This window comes from Magallana gigas, chromosome 6, assembly GCF_963853765.1.
Source record: "Magallana gigas chromosome 6, xbMagGiga1.1, whole genome shotgun sequence".
NCBI lineage: Eukaryota > Metazoa > Mollusca > Bivalvia > Ostreida > Ostreidae > Magallana > Magallana gigas.
In genome coordinates this window covers 8,369,885-8,379,194 of record NC_088858.1, presented here as the reverse complement: position 1 = coordinate 8,379,194, position 9,310 = coordinate 8,369,885, and the positions used below count along the sequence as shown (strand labels likewise).

Sequence of the window (9,310 nt, the reverse complement as noted above, 5' to 3'; positions counted from 1 at the left end):
GCAGGTTTAATTTGGTGGCAAGCATTGCAGAAAAATATATACATAAATCACATAAGTTGGTTGTGTAAATTTTTCTGCAATATGATCAACAATGATAGCAATTAATGTTTATATTTACATTTATTGTTAAAAAAAATTGAATTAAACATAAAGAGGAAGTAAAAGTAACGAAATTATTTTTATGTACTTCAAACAGTACGTTAGATAGAAGAAATAGCCAATTATTCTTACATCGGAATTTTAGTCAGACATCATCATGATATTGATTATTACATGCATTCTGTGATTATTTTGGTTATTCATCCTAGTCCTTACTTTAAGGTTATGTTAGCTAACTAAGCTTTTAAAAAAAATAAAACGGGGATATTTTAAGAATATCATTTATGAACATATATTTCATTGGATTACATAGCCATTATGATCTTGAATGCATCAGAAGCCATCAAAGTATGTGGTGTCTCAGACTCTTGTTAATCTCATTCTCTTTTAATTGTATTAGATCCAGAGTCAATCAAATTACTAATATTGCGTCCTTTTGCTAGTCGAAATGGGGAAATTTTTCTCAGTTAATAACTATCAACTCTATGTATATCTCCAGCAACTTAATTATACATGTATTGATAGTTATCAAGCAAAATTTACAATATATTTTATGTTGGCTATCCCCTTGTGTATTGACTCTCCAAGCCTAAAAGAAAATTGAATTCTTGTTCATGTTTCCAGTCTAGTTTTTTAAGATAAATAATTATTAAAGATGATTTTTTGCGATTCCATTTTTTTAATGATACCCATACATACTGTACTTTCAATATATTATAATGAAATATCTGAGCTTGCATGATTTTTCATTTAAAACTGTACTTTAGTTTGTATTTTTGAAGATTCATTGATGTTGTATGTATCTCAGTTTGATATACTGTTACACCAATAGCCACCATGAAAACTAGGATTTAATGTCTGAAATTCTTTTGTAGCTCAACACAATGAGGGTTCAGAGTAATGACATGATGAAAGTAACTGCTGTATAACTGTTAACAACACACCAAGGTAGAGGTTGTTATATGCCTTAAACTTATAAAGTTAAATATTTAGTATGCTGGTTAAAGGGGTTGCAACTTGTACATACCTGGTATGTTTTCTTACACTCTTAATTAAATTACATATACGGAAATAGAATATGAGATTTGAAGATTTTATGGCTGTTAGGTCATGCACCCATTTCACATATTTGCGATATGTAAGCATGTTTGTCTGTCATCATCCATTAATATTTGTCAGATTAAAAATCAAACCTTCACAAGCTTATTTTTTATATTGATTGTTTTAACTAGATGCTCGGCTGTCTCCGTTAATATCCGACAAACAAGAGAGCCCCCTCTCTGCTTGTCGCAGATTTACGGATTTAAAGTTTTGATTTTAATAAATTTGTCAACCATTTGATATAACATTTGCACATGATACTGCTAAATTAATAATCTTGACCAGATTTGAGGTGGACATGTAACATCTGGACCTGAGAGTAGGGAAAGGGAAAGATTTCGTGACACCACTAATCTTTACATTTTCCAGTGTCTTTGTCCGTGATAACTTGTAAGATTTGACATTAAGTCCAATACTTTTCATCAATGACCCAATCAAATGATATATTGTGGGGTGCAAGGGGATGTTGCATAACAGTACAAAAATGAAAATAATGTAAAATAAAAAATGTCAATAATTGAACAATTGGTGAAAGTAATTGTTGAAAATGATATGAATATGTAACTAATAAGTAATTATTTGAATTTTATGAGGTGATCAAATACTTTTGGTGTGATCAAATCCAATAAAGCCATGGATTATATGGTTTTATGATAGATGTGATTATCCTGACCATATTAGATCACCTCATAATACTCAAAGAACTGATTCCTTACAGAATCCTTCTGTGATTCCTTAATTGTGATTAACATCATTGGAAATATATTTCATATATATTTCATCTTGGTGCTTAATTATACCCGCACTTTCTAAAGAAAGTTCGGGTATATTGTTGTTACTCTGTTCCGTCCGTCTGTCTGTCACGTTTTACTTTCTCAAACTGCTCTTACATCTTATAAACCAGCAATTTGAACTCTTAGAGTTTGATTTGGGGTGTCATGTTGTTTTGTAAAAAGGTTTCAAAAATTCTCTGGTAGTCCTGGGGGTCAAATAATTGGTAAAAAATGACGTTTTTTTCACAAAAAACCTTCTTCCTCGAACTCCTCCTACATTTTCAACAGTAGACAAATCATCTCTTGGAATATGTTTTAGGGTATCCTATAGATGCGCAATAAGGTGTCAAAATTTTCAATTTTGTCTTGGGGGTCAATTAATTGCTAAAAAATGACGTTTTTTTACAAAAAAACTGGTTTCAAAAACGTCATTTTTTTTTGGCAGTAGCCAAATGATCTTCTAGAATATGATTTGGGGTGTCATATTGAAGTGTGATCAGGTTCCAGAATTTTGTTTTTTATTAAGGGGATCAGTGGGCAACAAAAAATGATGTTTTTTTGCAAAAAAAGTATGGTTCCCAGAACTCCTCTTACAACTTTTGGGGTAGCTACGTCATCTCTTGGGATATAATTGGGGCTGTCCTATAGATGTGCAATAAGATTTTGTAAATCTAAATTTCATCCAGGGAGTCAAATAGTAGCAGAAAATTGACGTTTATCACTAAAAAAAAACCCATAGATCCCAGAACTCCTCTTATGATTTAATGGATAGAGACATCATATCTTGGGATATGATAAAGACTGTTCTATAGATGTGCAGTAAGGTTTTAAAAATTTAAATTTCATCCAGGGAGTCAAAACGTAGCAGAAAATTGACGTTTATCACTTCAAAAAAACATAGATCCTAGAACTCCTTTTATGATTTAATGGATAGACACATCATATCTTGGGATATGATAGGAACTGTTCCATAGATCAATGTAGATGTGCATTATGGTTTTGAAAAATTAGATTTAACCCTGAGGCCCATTACCTACATATCTTTTGATGCCCTTTAAGGATCAAGAATATATATGGTTAAGGGGTGGGGATCTCAACCGTTTTCGAGATATTCGTGTTCTTCCTGTTCGAAGGGGGTCATATGACCACCCCAAGGGCCCATGACCTACATGCCGTTTGATGCCCCTTGACACAAGGAACAAGAATATATATGGTTTAAGGGTGGGGATCTCAAATGTTTTGAAGATATTAAGGGACTTGCTGTTTGAGGGGGTCAGGACCACCCACACAGCCCATGACCTACATAACATTTGATGCCCCTTGACATCAGAAACATGAATATATATGGTTTAGGGGTCATGATTTTAACAGTTTCTGAGATATATGGTAATTTCAAATTCCTGGGGGGTGGGGATGACCCCAGGGGTCAGATCTAATAAACCCTATATATTGCAAGTAACAGTCAATATATGATTATGAAAACCCGATATTATTATCTTTGTCCGTTTTCAAGTTACCATTTAAAATAGAGTCTACGATTCTTCCTACAAGGTTCAATGTTAGACCCCACACCCTTTTGACACCCGTTAGGGTCATGACTTACATGCCATAATGATCTGATGCGCCATGACCTAAGGAGGAATAATATCTTTGGATTAAGGTGGGGATCTCAATGGTTTTTATGATATTTGATAATTTCAGGAAGAGCACTTGGGATCATGACCTACATACCATCTGAAATGCCTTGAACAAAGAAACAATAATATGATATGTACATGATATATGATTCAATTTAAGAACCCAGATATAGATCAATCATCTATGTTTTGTAATACTTCCTATGTATATATACATGTATTAGTTTGTGTTTTGTTCTATATACTATTCATGTTCATGACTGTAGTATGGCTTAGTCTTATTTTAAATTACATTAAAAAATTGTCAAATATATGACTTGGAACCCCCACCCCCAAACAAGCTCAAATATAAACCGGCCCTTCCCCCCCCCCCCCCCCCCCCCCACCCTTAATTGTCAAATGATCTATTAAATCAAAATATAATTTGGGTGTCTAAAAACTTTTATAAACTGGTAAAAAATGTTATTCTTTAAAAAAATACGTTACACCTTGCATAATTGACAAATGATCTATTGAGATATGATCAGAGGTCATATTTCTACCTTGGGATCAATAACTAGTATTCATTGACAAGGTAAAATTGATAACAATAAATGATTCAAATTATAAATGTTAATACTCCACATTCACCCCTCCCCCCCCCCCCCTCCCCCCCCCCCAATCTAACCTGGTTCTTAAGATTCAGTCTTCTTAATACATTCTTACATGTTTGCAGTAGCAAATTTTAAATCATTTCTTGATTGCTTTTTCTCTCCTGATGCACATTACCATTTTGAAATTGCTTAATTCAGTTTTTAAGATTTATAAACAAAATGTTATATGCATGTGTATTCACCTATTTGGGGCAATTGTAAAGTCTCCTAAACATTAAAGCAGTGACATCATTAGGCTAGGAATTACCCACATGGATCAAACACTACTGTAACATATGAATAAGATATAAAATATATACTTTATTGGGAGTTGATTTTAAGCGAGTTAAAGACAACACCTGCGGGTCATTAATGTACTAGTACTTTACACCATTTGATGCATCATAATGACATTAGAAGATATTTGTATTTTCCTGTTTCATGGGGTCAGAACAGCTAGTCCCATAAGGTCATGACCTACATTGTATTTGATGCATTATAATACATTAAGAAAGATATACTCCTTCCTTCCTATTATAACTCATATAAAAATGATAATTAAGTGTCTAGTACACTTACTTACATGTAATACACAAATTTAAAAAGAAATTGTTTATACAGGGTCAAGACGGGGTCAACTCAATAGTGCAAGTCTGACAAATGAAAAAAATAACTTTTGCAACTAAAATGACAGAAACTTTACAAATGCGTTAGAATATGTAATGATGATAAGCTTATTTAAATATCAAAAGATGATGATACAGTATGCTGTCAAAGGGAGATCACATTTAGAAAGTGAAAGTAGAACTTAATATGTATGCTGGCATCTCATTATATTGTGCTACTGCTACTTACAACTACATGTATTATGCTTACCTATATTGGTCAGCATCTTAATGATAATCCAATTAAAGCACAATATAATGAATTCCTTTAGCTGATCTTAACTAATCCTTTTCTGCATATGGAAAACACAGACATGTATGTATACTTGCGAACCCATCTAATCGAAGAGCTGGGTAAAACTAGTACCCGCTAATGAGAGCTGCAGACCTGTGTTGTGTACGGATCAGTTATTTGTAACATGCATGTATTTTTATGACCTATTCTTCAAATCCACTTGCACCATTTTATTAGGTAAATAACAGCTTTAAGGTGGTGCAGGACACCTGCATATTGTGATGTATACTTCCTATATTGAGATAAACAATAAAGTATATTAAATATTAATTAAATATAATGTTACCTAACATTAAAGCGCAGTGGGTTAGAGCGTTTACATGTCTGTAAGAGCATTGGGGTCCAATTAGGTGTATTTTTGGTACCGGTAATTTTACAATTGATATAAATGAATTTTCATGGGGGGGGGGGGGGGGGGGGGGAGGGGGGGGGGGGGTCTGGACCCCTCACTCCCACCCCTTCTCTAAATCTGTGCACACGATGATGTACATATGTATGCACACAGAAGCAAATCTAAAATCTTGTGTATTATCATATGGGAAGGGATCTCATCCTTCAGTTATGAAAATTATAATTTTTAAATGTATTACCAGAGTTTGCATGTGGCCTTAATTTTTTAATTAATTAAACTGGTACAAAACAGTTATTTAGGGGCAAACACTTGGTGCGGGTATTACTGTCTAATGACAGCATCTAGTTCAAATTGGCAGGATTCATTGAGTCTTTAACTTTTATGTCAGGTGACTGTTAATTAAGTTCCATGGACTTTTTCTTTTTACCAATTATACTGCATATGTTGCTTTTCCTCTGATTGATCAATTATACACGGAATCAACACATTTCACTTCATGTTTTGCCTTATGTATCCTTTTATCAGTTACACTCAGATTCAACAAACTTCTAGACCAAAGATGAACATTAGAGCAGCTAGAGATTTTGCTGGATAATTCAAAGACTGAGAAGTCTTGTCAACCAAGTTTTTATGGAAATAATGGTAAGGTTTCCTTGGAGTTTCTTTTATTATTTATCTGTCCTAACTATCTCATGCGACAGATTATGTATTCAGAAGTATAATCAATGAAATTACAGACAACAAATTATGCTGATCTGTTTGAACTTCTATAAGGTGCAGCTGGTACCAGTACATTCCAATAAAAACTAGTAATTTGTGTTTTCTGAGTGACTGTTAGACAGTTATTGAATAATGTTTAAAGTGTTACCTAAGTGTTTCCTGTTCAGCTGCAGAATATCTCTATTGTCTTTCCTTTTCTCATTTAATCATTAAAATCAATTAATTCAATATGTATACCAGGTATTTTGGTAATGCAGTTTTCATTATCATAATGTCAGGTAACTGTATTGATGAGTGAAGCTATTATGCTTGTTTAAAAATTAACAATCTGTGAATGATAGGAAGAAGGTTATAATTTGCATTAATTATCAGCATGCCATAATGTCAATGCAATAGAAAAACGACCATGAAGGTGTAATTTCATGAGTTTTTGTAATATTTTATATATGAAGGATATGTATGGCTTATGAACATGAAACTGTTATCACTAATGTTTAATATATAAGGTTGAAATTTCATGAATTTGCGTAAATTATGCATTTGTGAACAATACCGCTCACAGAGGTGACGTCTACTTCAGTTTGGTATGTACCAGTAGTGTTATATTTTTACCATTATAAATGTGATTTTTGGGTGTATAATGCTTAACTTCATGTTACACATGTAAAGTATATGCTATTGAACTTCTATACATATATATTGTCATGAGTTCAAAACAAATTGGGAATTTTTACATTTTTATCTTTTTAAGAATTTTTAAATGCATTTTTTTGATAAACTATTGTACAATTTAAAAATTATGAAATGGGTATTGTATTTAAATTTTGATGTACTTGTCCACATCAATACAAATATCTTAAAATGTCCCATTAGACCTTAGGGAAGAAACTGAAATGTGAATCATGTTTTTTTGGAATATTTGAACATGTTATGAAATATGTTAAAATCTAATTAAGTAAGTCAAATTTTCAGTACTATATTTAAAGAAAACGAACAGATTTATTTAAGTACATAAGTTTTGTCTAAATTTGTTGCATTATGAATAATTTCTTCGTCTTAATAATTTCGTCGTCTGATAACAGGCACGTAGCATCAGGGGGGGCCTGGCCCCCCCCCCCCCCACTTTTTCCCGCAGCAACAATTTTTTTAAAAATTTACAAAATATAAAAAAATGAATTATAATGGAGTTGGCCCCCCCCACTTTTTTGGAAGTTTGTAAAAAATTGATATGAGAATAAGGAAATGAGTAGTAAAATTGAAGTTACCTTACCCCCCCCCCCCCCCCCCCCCCACGGATTAGGAATTTCATATTTCATGATTTGGAGGAAAAAAAATTATGGTAGGGAAGAAATTTTTTTAGAAGTATAGTTGAGTCTACCCCCCCCCCCCCCCCCCCCCGGATTAGGATTTTGAAGATTTTTGGAAACTTTAAATTTCCCTTTTTTTTTTTTTATTTTTTGGGCTTGTCAAGATTTTTTGGATGGGTCTGGCCCCCCCACTTTCAAAAACGATGCTACGTGCCTGGATAAAGCAGAGATTGGCCTTAATTTAGAAATCAAATGTGTATGATGCCAAAAATTTGTGATTTGTAAGTATATTTACAAATATGCAGTGAATTTGCATGTGTATGGCTTCCCTTAGAACAGATCTCTAGGCCTAATGAGTTTAGTTGCTTATATAGACATCCCTCTGTCAACTTTTATGTTGAATTCTTCTATTGACTGAATCATAGTTTTCTCAAAATCCTCAAATTTGTGCACTTTTCCTTTAAGGATTTGAGTTGAGTGATTTAAAAATTTTGATGACAAAGAGGCCTGCTGATTTTACAAGTACATGTACTATATGGTGGCTTACCTGTTCATACTGATTTTCAATTTTGTAGTGGCATAAGTATTTAAGACCACATGGGGTTTGTTTATTCAATTAGGCAGAGATTTTAAAGCTTCTGAATTGACCAAATTATACAGTGAACAGTCAAAGTAGTGTAGGATTCCAAGTATACATATACTTTCTCTTAATCTGTTGATGTGAATAACTTATACATTAAACCCTTCATTGAAAATCAAAGATTGTATGTAGACTTGCCAATCATCCCAATTCTTACATTTAAGCTCTGCATTCACAGCCAACAGGGGGGCATCAACAGAAATGTAGAAATGACTTTCAAAAACATTTGTAATTGCTGTCTTTTGCAGACACAATGCTTTGTGATCTGTGTGTGGATCATGCTTTCATTCTTCAATAGAATTCATCAGCCATGAAAACTATTTAATGTCCTCTTAGATCAGTTTTTTAACTGATTGTATTTTAGTGAAAGGTTATATTCATATGACCCAAACTTTCATACATATGGATTTGCTGCTTTTTAATTCCACGGCCAAATAGTGAATATGTAGTGACAACAAAGCCTTTTAATAATATCGCAAAGTAATAGATTGACGTCACGTATTAAGCACGATTTCAGACCACAGGACTTAAGCAAACTTGAATTTTTTTACTTGTTTCACTATTGCCGCTATTCAATTTGTGGACAATTCTAATAGGAAATTTAAACACTTCCACTTCGATCTTAGCAGGGCTTTCAGTTATGACATTTAATAAGGACATCTTTATGCTTACCATTGTGTGAAACAACCCTGCTGGTACTTTGTAAACTGAAATTGTACCAGGTGTAGTTGGCATGGTGACTATTGCAAAATGCTTCTGCTGTTGGAATACATTTAAAGTCACAGTTGAATGGTACGGAATAAAAAGCAAGGTCTAGAGGTGGAATTAATTGGCTTGTGGGAGGTATGTCTTCATTGATCAGTGAGAGTTGAAATGTTAGACAACCCTTCATTTAGAAAAATGTTAGAGTAGAAAAAATCCCTTGGATGTTTTATTTTAATGGAGCTCTAGGAATACTTATAAATTAGCAAATGAAGTTTTAATGATAGCTTTAAATTTATTGTTCCAATAAAAAAAATTTTCAAAGTGTTGAAAGTCACTGGTTATGGCTCATTATATTAATTTATATTTTTCTGGCTTAACTTATTA

At 33.0% G+C, this 9,310-nt stretch overlaps 1 protein-coding gene across 5 annotated transcripts in view; it reads left to right on the top strand.

Annotated features, from left to right (window-relative positions):
• LOC105340116 (sodium/calcium exchanger 1) overlaps positions 1-9,310 on the top strand; it is a 49,507-nt gene that overhangs the window by 1,197 nt on the left and 39,000 nt on the right. Inside the window, exons 2-3 of one of the 5 annotated variants that reach the window (XM_011445982.4) lie at positions 975-1,047; positions 6,080-6,196. The gene's annotated coding sequence lies outside the window, so the exon portion shown is untranslated. Of the gene's footprint in view, positions 1-974; positions 1,048-6,079; positions 6,197-8,611; positions 9,065-9,310 lie in introns of those variants that run through there. The other 4 variants (XM_011445984.4, XM_011445981.4, XM_066088782.1 and 1 more) reach the window with 4 other exon arrangements.